Below are 11,704 nucleotides of genomic sequence, written 5' to 3'. Positions count from 1 at the left end.
GAGCCCACCAGTGAACCTAGCTATGCCGCCTGTTTATGAAAGAGCCAGTTTTTGACTGCATTTAGCACAGTTAATACTTTGGGCTTAGTAACTGTGTCTTCTACTCATCAGAGGAGCCCACCCGTGAACCAAGCTGTGGCGCCTGTTTATTTAAGAACCATTTTTTAACTCCATTTAGCCCAGTGAATACTTTTGGACTAGTACCGGTGTCTACTGCTCAGCAGAGGAGCCCACCTGTGAACCTAGCTATGCCGCCTGTTTATGTAAGCACTGTCTGCTACTCAGCAGAGGTGTCCACCCGTGAACCAAGCTATGCCGCCTGTTTATGTAAGAACTGCGTGCTACTCAGCATAGGAGCCCAGCTGTTAAGCAAGCTGCAGCACCTGTGGTTTGGACACTTAATTTTTTTTATTTTTTCTGGAATGCCGGTTAGGCCTAATTCCGGAATTCCGGTTGACCTGCACTTACTGGGAAATCCTCGTTCGCTGGGAAGAATTGGAATCCCAGATCCCTATCACTAACGGGGTTCAGCGGGTTATCTGCACCTGTAAGCGACACACGCTGGACCTTTCAGTGTAGCGCGCATGCTGCCCCGGACATGTAAGGGCATGACAGACCTGTTATTGATCGATCTCGCGTACCAGAGCCTCGCGTGTCCCTCTAGTAAGCTTGACTCGTACCGCGGGGGCATGCCGGAGTCTCGTTCGTTAACGGAATTAAGCTGACAAATCGCTAGCACAACTAAAAACGGACATCCACCACAACCCACAGAATCGACAAAGCTTGCAATCTGTCAATCTTTTCTGTAGCTGGCATGGTTGAGGTTTCCCGGGTGGAGTCGAATTAAGCCGCAGGCTCCACTCCTGGTGGTGTCCTTCTGGACATTCCTTAAAGGTTCAGCTTTGCAACCATACTGCCCCCAGAAACCAAACACTTTGCCTTCATGGACGCTGTTCGGAAGTTTGTGGGAAGAACGCCGCCCGATCGGCAGTTGGCCTAATTTATGGTGGGAAGTCCGACAGTATATGATCATCATCGATTTCAGATTTTTACTGTTTTTTGGTATTTTACATTTTTATTCCAGCCTTTCTTGACTTCATAAGGGCATGACATGCCTATATCTGTGTCTCCTCCTCCTCCTTTTACTCCTCCACCTCTTTTCAATATGTAGTTGCCGTTTTCCATATGTTATTTTTGTATTCTGAGCATTTTGTCTGCTTTGGGACACCTTTTCAGGTGTTTTGTAATTGTTTTCTATGTGTTTGTATGTGTTTGAGTTTGCCTGCCATTGTTTTCAATGGTGTTCGACGTTGTTGTCGAACACGGGGCAAGTTCGTCGAATGTTTGTCGAACGTTCGATGAACTTGCCTCGTGTTCGACGAACCAAAACGAACTGGAACACTAGCGGGATGGCTCAACACTACTCCTGAATATATAGACGCACATTTTTAATGTTTAAACTATGCTATATATACCTGGTATCTGGTGATACTGTACCCTTTCTGCCAGGAAGTCCTCCTCCACCCACCACTCAAAGTGTATCATTGACACCTGGAACATTGTCCCACATGTGTGATTATTTCTTGCGGATCTTCTTGTTATATTGTGGTGTGATCCATCCTGAGCGTGTGACAGTCTGTGGGTTACTCCTGCAATTTAGATGTACATTTAAAAATTACCCCAACACTAGTGTATACAGCTCTACACTTGTGATACATTACCCATTTACTGCTTTTTATGTTCTGGTCTAATCCAAACTGAAAAAGTGAGAGTTATTTTCTGACTGTGGAAATAAATACTGAGATTGACAACAATGACCCATTACCGTTTTACGGCTTTTTATATTGTGTTGTAATCCATACTGAGCCTGAGAGTGTCTGTGTCTGCCTCCTGAAATATCTATGGAGATTTAGAATGTTTAAACTATAGAGTTGAGCGACTTTTGGTTTTTTAGGGTCGAGTTTCGTTTCGTGAAACCCGACTTTTCCAAAAGTCGGGTCGAGCAAGATCGGCCGATTATAGGGAAAAGTCGGGGTCATCCCGAAACACGAAACCCAATGTAAGTCAATGGGGAATAAAAGTCGGCAGTGAGAGGAGGACAGGAAACACACCTACAGTGCCCATTTGAATGCCAAAAGCATCAATTCTTCTTACTTAAGCTTGTCAACCTTAATTAACTTCATAATACAAGTTACGCACTGAAAAATGGGGGTTATTTGGCTAAAGTTGTGGGGGGGTAGGGCTGGCTCCAGGTTTTCATGTACCCTGGGCGAAAGAGCGCCCCTTTAACACATACCACAACTCATCATGCTCCGATACGGCAGAGAAATAGCGGTATAGTACAATGAAAAATACTTCACTTTTTACATCTCATGACGAGGCCCATCTATTTCTCCATACAGAATCATTGGTCCCATATAATGTTTGAAACAGTATATGATGAGCTCCACATAATGCTACAGTATATGTTGGTCCCCATGGATGAAGCTCCACTGTCTTATGGGCCCAAATAATGCTCCAAACATAATGGGCCCCATTTCTAATGCTCTAGTGTATAATGGGCCCTGTAAATGCTGCTCCAGTGTCTGATGTCCACCTTTGGAATGTTCCAGTGTATGGTGAGCCCCATCTATCATTCTCCAGAGTATAGTGCTCCCCAAAAATTGCTGTCCCAACATTGAAAACAATCAAATAAGTCTCCTCGCTAGGGAATCCCTGTACTAGTCTGGACTCCTCGTCGTTCCCATCTTCCATCTCACTGCACAGTATTTCAACCTTGCAAGTGCTGTGATCCTGAGCAAGCAGGGGGGGCCCACTCGTTGGCGACGGCACTGGCACAGGGCCCCTGATAGTACGGTGGTGTGTCTGATGGCGGATGGGCCGAACCTGCACTTTCATCTGCAGCTTCCTCTTTGTCACCGTGTAAGATGGAACTGTATATGGGAAGGGTAACCTGAGTTTCATCAGGGTCAGATTCAGGCTGTGTAGCGTGCGAGGGGAATGTAGTGGTCTGGGTCAATGTAGCAGCGGATTCATCGAGCAGTGGCTGGGCATCAGTGCACTTGTGTCGCCCCCAGGAGTACGGTCGCCTCAGTGGCATTACCTTCCTCCTAGGGAGTGTGATGTCATGCTTGGGAGCAACGAACGATCTCTCTAGCAGGTTAACTGATTGGGCGGCGTTATTCCCACGAGTCATGACCCTCCAAACAGCATTCATGAAGGCAAAGTGTTTGTTTTACGTGGGCAGTATGGTTGCAAAGCTGAACCTTAAAGGAATGTCCAGAAGGGCACCACCAGGAGTGGAGCCTATGGTTAAATTCGACTCCACCTGGGAAACCTCAACCATGCCAGCTACAGAAAAGATGCACACATTGCAAGCTTAATTCCGTTAACGAACGAGACTCCGTCATGCCCCGCGGTCCGAGTCCGGCTTACTAGAGGGACACGTGAGGCTCTGGCACATGAGATTGGCCAATAACTGGTGTGTCATGCCCTTACATGTCCGTGGCTGCATGAGCGCTACACTGAAAAGGCCAGCGTTTGTCGCTTACAGGTGCAGATAACCCGCTGAACAACGTTAGTGATGGGGATCACTGATTACAATTATTACCCGCAAAAAATGATTTCCCAGTAAGTGCAGGTCAACCGCAGTTCCGGAATTAGGCCTAACCGTCATTCCTGAAAAAATGAAAAACTTCCGTGTGCAAACCACAGGTGCTGTAGCTTGCTTAACAGCTCGCCAGCCATTCTCACGCCCAGTATGGATTACACGTGATTGCACAAAGGTGAGAAAGGGTACCGTATCCCCAGATAACATGTATGGATAGTTTACACATTCAAAATATATGTCTATACATCAGGAGGCAGGCTCAGACGGTGTTAGGCCCAGTATGGCTTGCACGTGATTGCACAAAGGTGAGAAAGGGTACCGTATCCCCGGATAACATGTATGGATAGCGTACACATTCAAAATATATGTCTATACATCAGGAGGCAGGCTCAGACGGTGTTAGGCCCAGTATGGCTTGCACGTGATTGCACAAAGGTGAGAAAGGGTACCGTATCCCCGGATAACATGTATGGATAGCGTACACATTCAAAATATATGTCTATACATCAGGAGGCAGGCTCAGACGGTGTTAGGCCCAGTATGGCTTGCACGTGATTGCACAAAGGTGAGAAAGGGTACCGTATCCCCAAATAACATGTATGGATAGCGTACACATTCAAAATATATGTCTATACATCAGGAGGCAGGCTCAGACGGTGTTAGGCCCAGTATGGCTTGCACGTGATTGCACAAAGGTGAGAAAGGGTACCGTATCCCCAGATAACATGTATGGATAGTGTACACATTCAAAATATATGTCTATACATCAGGAGGCAGGCTCAGACGGTGTTAGGCCCAGTATGGCTTGCACGTGATTGCACAAAGGTGAGAAAGGGTACCGTATCCTCAGATAACATGTATGGATAGCGTACACATTCAAAATATATGTCTATACATCAGGAGGCAGGCTCAGACGGTGTTAGGCCCAGTGTGGCTTGCACGTGATTGCACAAAGGTGAGAAAGGGTACCGTATCCCCGGATAACATGTATGGATAGCATAGTGTACACATTCAAAATATATGTCTATACATCAGGAGGCAGGCTCAGACGGTGTTAGGCCCAGTATGGCTTGCACGTCATTGCACAAAGGTGAGAAAGGGTACCGTATCCCCGGATAACATGTATGGATAGCATAGTGTACACATTCAAAATATATGGCTATACATTAGGAGGCAGGCTCAGGCGGTGTGAGGCCCAGTATGGCTTGCACGTGATTGCACAAAGGTGAGAAAGGGTACCGTATCCCCAGATAACATGTATGGATAGCGTACACATTCAAAATATATGTCTATACATCAGGAGGCAGGCTCAGACGGTGTTAGGCCCAGTATGGCTTGCACGTGATTGCACAAAGGTGAGAAAGGGTACCGTATCCCCGGATAACATGTATGGATAGCATAGTGTACACATTCAAAATATATGTCTATACATCAGGAGGCAGGCTCAGACGGTGTTAGGCCCAGTATGGCTTGCACGTGATTGCACAAAGGTGAGTAAGGGTACCGTATCCCCGGATAACATGTATGGATAGCATAGTGTACACATTCAAAATATATGGCTATACATTAGGAGGCAGGCTCAGGCGGTGTGAGGCCCAGTATGGCTTGCACGTGATTTCACAAAGGTGAGAAAGGGTACCGTATCCCCAGATAACATGTATGGATAGCGTACACATTCAAAATATATATCTATACATCAGGAGGCAGGCTCAGACGGTGTTAGGCCCAGTATGGCTTGCACGTGATTGCACAAACGTGAGAAAGGGTACCGTATCCCCGGATAACATGTATGGATAGCATAGTGTACACATTCAAAATATATGTCTATACATCAGGAGGCAGGCTCAGACGGTGTTAGGCCCAGTATGGCTTGCACGTGATTGCACAAAGGTGAGAAAGGGTACCGTATCCCCGGATAACATGTATGGATAGCATAGTGTACACATTCAAAATATATGGCTATACATTAGGAGGCAGGCTCAGGCGGTGTGAGGCCCAGTATGGCTTGCACGTGATTGCACAAAGGTGAGAAAGGGTACCGTATCCCCAGATAACATGTATGGATAGCGTACACATTCAAAATATATGTCTATACATCAGGAGGCAGCCTCAGACGGTGTTAGGCCCAGTATGGCTTGCACGTGATTGCACAAAGGTGAGAAAGGGTACCGTATCCCCGGATAACATGTATGGTTAGCATAGTGTACACATTCAAAATATATGTCTATACATCAGGAGGCAGGCTCAGACGGTGTTAGGCCCAGTATGGCTTGCACGTGATTGCACAAAGGTGAGAAAGGGTACCGTATCCCCGGATAACATGTGTGGATAGCATAGTGTACACATTCAAAATATATGGCTATACATTAGGAGGCAGGCTCAGGCGGTGTGAGGCCCAGTATGGCTTGCACGTGATTGCACAAAGGTGAGAAAGGGTACCGTATCCCCAGATAACATGTATGGATAGCGTACACATTCAAAATATATGTCTATACATCAGGTGGCAGGCTCAGACGGTGTCAGGCACAGTATGGATTTGACGGCCCAGACTACACAGCGGAGGAGCAGGGAGAGGTAAAGATTGCAAATGCTGGGGCCCTGCCCAAGCAAGGGGGGCCCACTCGTGGGCGTCGGTACTGGCACTGGGCCCCTCATAGTACGGCGGTGTGTCTGACGGCGGGTGTGCACCACCACCTTCAGAGACACTTGATTGCACTGTGAGGGACCCTGTGCCAGTGCCCGCGCTCAAGAGTCGGCCTACCCACCTGTCCAGGGCAACGGCACTCGCACGGTGTCGTGCGCTAGGTGGTGACCACGGCCATGGGGGGGGAGGCAGCACAGTTAGGGGTTTTTGAAAGTGGCATATGTTGATGTTGGACATTCAGCTGATGCAAAAGGCGAAATAGGTCAAGTCCCAGGAAGAGGTGGACCAAAGCAAGCCATTTTTCTGTCACCCTATGTGTCATCAGGGGAAGGTGGGACAAAATCCTTGGAAACCCATGCATAGTTCATTTTAATGAAGGTTAGATCCACATTTTGGGTTGACAGACGGGTCCTTTTTTCTGTCAGGATTGATCCAGCTGCACTGAAGACTCTTTCCGATAGCACACTTGCAGCTGGGCAAGCGAGCTCCTGTAAGGCATATTGTGCCAATTCAGGCCAGGTGTCCAGTTTAGCAGCCCAATAGTCAAAGGGGAATGACCTGTGTGGGAGAACATCGATATGGGAGGAAAAGTAGTTTGTAACCATAGTTGACAACTGCTGTCTCCTGTCACTTTCCATCGATGCAGTATTACCAGTTGTGTGAGCGGTACTTGAAAAATCAGTCCACAACATTGTCATGAAACCCCTGTCTCCAACGCCACTTCTGCTGTGTGCACCACGAACACCTCTGCCAAGCTGCCCCCGGCCCGTACGGCTCGTGTGAGAACCATCACCGCTGCTGTGTGCTGTGAATGCCTCTAGCAACCGATTTACCAGAGTTGCTTGTTTATTAGCCAATATTAGGTCAAGGTTCTCCTGTGGCATGATGTTTTGTAATTTGCCTTTATAGTGTGGATCCAGGATGCTGGCCAACCAGTAGTCGTCATTGTTCATAATTTTGGCAATGCGGGGGTCCCTTTTTAGGATATGCAAGGCATAATCTGACATGTGGGCAAATGTTCCCGGTGTCAATGATGCACTGCGAGTGCTGGTTGGAGGAGCACTTTCTGGAAAATCCACATCCCTCCAGTCACCCACAAACCCTGTACCAGACCTTGCCACGCCAACATTTTCACTTGCCCCACGAGATGCATCCTCCTCCCCTAAGTAATCATCCCCATTATCCTCCTCCTCCTCCTCCTCTTCTTCCTCCACCTCGTCCAGGAGAGGTCCCTGAGCAGACAATGGCTGAATGTCATCAAGGATTCCCTCCTCCTCTTCCTCCTCATCAACATTGGCTGCAGAAGCCTGCTCCTGAAGGTGCGTCAAAGTTTGCATGAGCAGACGCATAAGTGGGATGCTCATGCTTAGGATGGCGTCGTCTGCGCTTACCAGCCGTGTGCATTCCTCAAAACACTGAAGGACTTTACAGAGGTCTTTCAGCTTCGACCACTACACACCTGTCAACTCCATGTCTGCTCTCAAAGTGCCTGGCCGTGTATCCTCCCACAAATGCATTATGGCCTGCCTCTGCTCGCACAGCCGCTCCACCATGTGCAGGGTGGAGTTCCACCTTGTTGCAATGTCGATAATGAGGCGGTGGCTGGGAAGGTGGAGCAATCGCTGCAGCTTCTGCATACGAACGGAGTGTACCGGCGGATGTGCGCGCACAGTCTTCGCACCTTCTGGAGCAGGGCTGTTGACTCCGGATAATTTTTGAGGAAGCACTGCACCACCAGGTTCAAGGTGTGAGCCAAGCAAGGTCTGTGGCTGAGTTTTGAAAGGGCTATGGCTGCCACAAAATTACGGCCGTTATCACTAACTACCTTGCCTGCCTCAAGATGTACACTGCCCAGCCATGACTCAGTTTGTCGCTTCAAGTACTCGGCCAGCACCTCGGCGGTGTGTCTGTCGCCCAAACACATCATCTGCAACACAGCCTGCTAACGCTTTCCACTAGCTGCTCGATAGGGGGACACCTCGGGTGCAACAGTGGCAGCTGCAGATGGAGTGCTCGTACGACTGCGCTCTGTGGACGAGCTTTCGCTTCTGGAGGAAGAGGAGAAGGAGGAGGAGGAGGGTCGAAATCCTACAGCAAACTGTTTCCTATACCGTGGGCTAGGCAGCACTGTCCCACCACCGCTGTCCCCTGTGGACCCTGCATCCACCACATTAACCCAGTGCGCAGTGATGGACACGTAACGGCCCTGGCCATGCCGACTGGACCATGCATCAGTTGTGAGGTGCACCTTTCCGCTCACTGACTGCTTGAGTGCATGGACAATGCGGTCTTTCACATGATGGTGGAGGGCTGGGATGGCTTTGCGAGAGAAGAAGTGGCGACTGGGTAGGTCATAGCGCGGTACTGCATAGGCCATGAGTTCGCGGAAAGCTGTGCTTTCCACCAACCGAAAGGGCATCATCTCAAACGAGATTAGTTTGGCAATGTGGGCGTTCAAACCCAGTGTACGTGGATGAGAGACTGAGTACTTTCTTGACCTACTCATAGTGTCTGGGAGGGTGAGCTGGACTTGAGAGCTGCATATGGTGGAAGTAGCGGTGGACAGGGCGGACTGAGAGATTGTTGATGATGGTGATGGAGTTGGTGTTCTTTCTGATGGCCTAGAATCAGTCTTTCGTTGATATAACAGTGGGATTCCCTGACTGCTGTGGCCTTGCAACGACACCTCAACATTTGCTGCTGTGCTAACCGGTGGGCTTACAGTGGGGGAAACAATGTAGCGTTGCTGACTACCTTCGTTGTGATCAGTTGCACATGTGGCACTTGAGGTTTGGTGTTGTGTCCACGCTTGCAAGTGCATGGTGGTTAAATGTCTAAGCATGCAACTGGTATTCAAATTTTTCAGATTTTTCCCTCGGCTAAAGGTCTTTGCGCACTTCTTACAGATAACCTTGGCCTGATCATGAGGATTTTGTTAAAAAAAAGTGCCACACTGCACTCTTCCTACTTTGGCAGACATTTTGCGGCCTAGCACGCTGTGATCTTTTGACCCTCTGGACAAGCTGTCCAGCAACTCTTTTGATGTTTGGAACCTGTCTTTGGAGTGCTCCGGGCCTGCTAGATAACAGCTGTTGCGATGTCGATGTCTGCTGTGGATGCTCCTCATCTGAGCTATTGGAAGCAGCACCCTCTTCCCCCAATGGATGCCAATCTGGGTCAACAACTGGGTCATCCATCACCTCCTCTTCTATGTCATGTGCACCTTCCTCTGTGTCACCGTGTATGGTGGTATAGTGTGCGGGAAGGGGCACCTGAGTCTCATCAGGGTCAGAATCTGGCTCTGTACACTGCGAGGACAATGTAGTGCTCTGATTGAATGTATCAGCAGAATCATCTGTCAGCGGCTGTGCATCAGTGCACTCCATGTCAGATTCATCTTGGCCTGGGTAATTCACCATTTCACTTGATAATCCAGGCATGGTATGTGAAAACAGCTCCATGGAGTAATCAGTAGTATGGCCTGCGTCATCCTTCAATCTTGGTTGGGGTGAAGGACACAAGGAAAGGTGTGGTTCATGAACATGAGCCTCCAATGACGACTCAGTGCTTTTACTTTTTACAACTGAAGAAGAGGAGGCGATAGAGCTGGAGGCTGAGTCAGCAATGTAAGACAAAACTTTTTCCTGATGCTCTGGCTTTAAAAGCGGTTTGCCAACTCCTAGAAAAGTAAGCCTTCGAAGCCTTATGGAGCCAGACGATGACGCAGGCTCAACACCTCCTGCATTCGGTCCTATTTTGCTCTTGCCATTACCATCAGATCCACCACCAACACCATCATTACCAGCTGTCAACCCCCGCCCAATTCCACGGCCTCTTCCACCAGCCTTCCTCATTTTTGGTACAAATGTAGACAAAATCCAACAAACTATATAGTAATGTAAAACAAGGTACAAGGTGTCTATAGGACAGGGGAGATTTTGAATTTCTGCAGACACTTGTGGACACTGGACACTCTTGGATTGTGTGAGGCCCACTTAATATCTGAGCGCTATGTCACAGGCTCGATGGCACAGCTGTGACAAAAGTGACTAGAGAAAAAGGGAGATTTTGAATTTCTGCAGACACTTGTGGACACTGGTCACTTTTGGATTGTGTGAGGCCCACTGAATATCTGAGCGCTATGTCACAGGCTCGATGGCACAGCTGTGACAAAAGTGACTAGAGGATAAGGGAGATTTTGAATTTCTGCAGACACTTGTGGACACTGGACACTTTTGGATTGTGTGAGGCCCACTGAATATCTGAGCGCTATGTCACAGGCTCGATGGCACAGCTGTGACAAAAGTGACTAGAGGATAAGGGAGATTTTGAATTTCTCCAGACACTTGTGGACACTGGACACTTTTGGATTGTGTGAGGCCCACTGAATATCTGAGCGCTATGTCACAGGCTCGATGGCACAGCTGTGACAAAAGTGACTAGAGGATAAGGGAGATTTTGAATTTCTGCAGACACTTGTGGACACTGGACACTTTTGGATTGTGTGAGGCCCACTGAATATCTGAGCGCTATGTCACAGGCTCGATGGCACAGCTGTGACAAAAGTGACTAAAGGATAAGGGAGATTTTGAATTTCTGCAGACACTTGTGGACACTGGACACTTTTGGATTGTGTGAGGCCCACTGAATATCTGAGCGCTATGTCACAGGCTCGATGGCACAGCTGTGACAAAAGTGACTAGAGAATAAGGGAGATTTTGAATTTCTGCAGACACTTGTGGACACTGGACACTTTTGGATTGTGTGAGGCCCACTGAATATCTGAGCGCTATGTCACAGGCTCGAAGGCACAGCTGTGACAAAAGTGACTAGAGGATAAGGGAGATTTTGAGTTTCTGCACACACTAGTTGACAATGGACACTTTTGAGTTTTTGAGGCCCACTTAATATCTGAGCGCTATGTCACAGGCTCGATGGCACAGCTGTGACAAAAGTGACTAGAGGATAAGGGAGATTTTGAATTTCTGCAGACACTTGTGGACACTGGACACTTTTGGATTGTGTGAGGCCCACTTAATATCTGAGCGCTATGTCACAGGCTCGATGGCACAGCTGTGACAAAAGTGACTAGAGGATAAGGGAGATTTTGAATTTCTGCAGACACTTGTGGACACTGGACACTTTTGGATTGTGTGAGGCCCACTTAATATCTGAGCGCTATGTCACAGGCTCGATGGCGCAGCTGTGACAAAAGTGACTAGAGGATAAGGGAGATTTTGAATTTCTGCACACACTTGTGGACACTGGACACTTTTGGATTGTGTGAGGCCCACTGAATATCTGAGCGCTATGTCACAGGCTCGATGGCACAGCTGTGACAAAAGTGACTAGAGGATAAGGGAGATTTTGAATTTCTGTAGACACTTGTGGACACTGGACACTTTTGGATTGTGTGAGGCCCACTGAATATCTGAGCGCTATGTCACAGG

Source organism: Dendrobates tinctorius, unplaced genomic scaffold, assembly GCF_039654945.1.
Source record: "Dendrobates tinctorius isolate UK_male_01 unplaced genomic scaffold, ASM3965494v1 ptg000028l, whole genome shotgun sequence".
NCBI lineage: Eukaryota > Metazoa > Chordata > Amphibia > Anura > Dendrobatidae > Dendrobates > Dendrobates tinctorius.
This window is presented reverse-complemented; position numbering follows the sequence as displayed.